The 2500-nt window shown below is 34.4% G+C and overlaps 1 long non-coding RNA gene across 1 annotated transcript in view; it reads left to right on the plus strand.

Annotated features, from left to right (window-relative positions):
• Positions 1–2500, plus strand: part of LOC137637701 (uncharacterized) — a 15804-nt gene that overhangs the window by 12234 nt on the left and 1070 nt on the right. The window lies entirely within an intron of this gene.

Raw genomic sequence — 2500 nt, forward strand, 5'->3', positions numbered from 1 at the left:
TCTCTTACTCCTTACCATCCTATTCCCCACCCTCTTATTCCTTACCCTCCTATTCCCCACTCTCTTACTCCTTACCATCCTATTCCCCACCCTCTTATTCTTTACCATCCTATTCCCCAATCTCTTATTCCTTACCATCCTATTCCCCACCCTCTTATTCCTTACCATCCTATTCCCCACTCTCTTACTCCTTACCATCCTATTCCCCAATCTCTTACTCCTTACCATCCTATTCCCCACTCTCTTATTCCTTACCATCCTATTCCCCACCCTCTTATTCCTTACCATCCTATTCCCCACTCTCTTACTCCTTACCATCCTATTCCCCACTCTCTTACTCCTTACCATCCTATTCCCCACCCTCTTATTCCTTACCATCCTATTCCCCACCCTCTTAATCCCTACCATCCTATTCCACGTAATCTTATTCCCCAACTTTATATTCCCCACCCTCTTATTCCAAACCTTCTTATTCCCCAACCTCCTATTCCCCACCGTATTATTCCCCACTCTCCTATTCCCAAACCTACTATTCACTAGCCTCCTATTCCCCACCTTTTTATTCCCAACCATCATATTCCCCACTATCCCATCCCCCCCCCATACCGACACTCTAATTCCCCATTTTCCAATTCCCCACCCTTCTATACCCTAAAATCTATTCCCCACCCTCTCATTCCCTATCCTCCTGTTCCCCATCCTTTTAATCCCTAACCTCCAATTCCCCACCCTCTTATTTCCTACCATCCAATTCCCCAACCCTCTTATTCTTTGCTCTCTTATTCCCCACTCTTTTATTCCCTACCCTTCTATTCCCCACCCTCTTATTCTTTGCACTCCTATTCCCAACTCTTTTATTCCCTACCCTTCTATTCCCCAACCCTCTTATTATTTGCACTCCTATTCCCCACTCTTTTATTCCCCACCCTTTTATTCCCCACCCTCTTATTCTGAACCTCTTCAAACTCAACCTCCCATTCCCCACCCTCATGTTCTGAAACTTCTTATTCCCTATCGTTTTATTCCCCACCCTTCTATTCCTCGCCCTCTTATTCCCAATCCTCATATTCTCCATCCTCTTATTCCCCCCTCCTATGGGGAAGGAGCTTCCTCACTCCCCTCGAATAGGATTCTTAAATTGGTCCTATTATTGCAAAATTTCCTATTCATCCTTGATTTGTCTTTCCTTATATTGAAACTCTTTTTGAGTTGAGGCTACACATCTGGCTGCAGTTATTCACCCAATGTCTATTTTCTTACTTCTATAGTTAATAGACTATGAGAGATTCATTCAATGAATACATAAAACAAATGAATATTTTCTTCATGAATAGTTTTCAACCAAGAAATTCACGATAATTGTTGTCAGTGGAAGGTTATTCATTCAATTTTATGAAACTGTTTATTCATTTACTAAACATAAAGGCCTGGTTCTCCTGTCTTTCATTAGGAAAGAAAAAGGTTTAAGTGTGTTCAGTCTGTCCTTCGTAAGAAAATAGAAAATCTAGGTCTTTTGTCACTGTCTTTTGTTAAAAAATAAAAAAGAAAAAAGCTTTGTTGCTTCTGTTTTTCGTAAAAAAAACAGATCTAGATGTGATGATGTCTTGTCTTTCGTTTGAAAAAATATTTATGTCTGTTGTCCTTTTCATTTGTTATATAAAATAATTAAAAAAAAATAAACATATTTAATTACAAATTTACTTTTCGACAAATTATTCTATTCTAGCATTTTTTGCTTCTGTCTTTCGTAAAAAAAATAGATCTTGTCTTTTGTTTAAAAAAAAAATATATTTAAGTCTGTTGTCTCCTTCATTCATTATCAAAATTAGTTTGAACAAATAATATTTAATTACAAATTTACTAATCAACAAATTACTCCGTTCAAACATATTTCCATCAATGAAACTTCAATTTCAAAAGCAATCAATTTCAACAAAGCAAATAATAGTATTTTCTCGAATCTCCCTTACAGGAATATTAAGCAATTATTTTAAATCTCCCGATTTGTAGCCAATGGATTAAATCATTTAAACTACGGATGTCTTATCTTAAACATAAGAAACACCAAAGCGATTTCGAAAGATTTATCCATTGCAAAAGAAAGGAAGTAAACGCTTAGTTTAAGCAGACGTTCAAATTCAACACATCTCCAACATTCGCGAGTCCTGACTACAATAGGATTGCCATTGAATGATATATGTTGTATCTTAAATAAACCCATTAGGTTTATACAGTTATATCACCTTATATATATATATATATATATATATATATATATATATATATATATATATATATATATATATATATATATATATATATATATATATATATATATATATATATATATATATATATATATATATATATATATATATATATATATATATATATATCAACTCAAGATAATCAGTTCTGCTGTTATTAGGCGTCTGATGACGTCACATGAAAAGTCTCTATTATTTTATTTTTGTTTCGTTGATTTACAATATATTTAATA

Source organism: Palaemon carinicauda, unplaced genomic scaffold (assembly GCF_036898095.1).
Source record: "Palaemon carinicauda isolate YSFRI2023 unplaced genomic scaffold, ASM3689809v2 scaffold93, whole genome shotgun sequence".
Taxonomy (NCBI): Eukaryota; Metazoa; Arthropoda; class Malacostraca; order Decapoda; family Palaemonidae; genus Palaemon; species Palaemon carinicauda.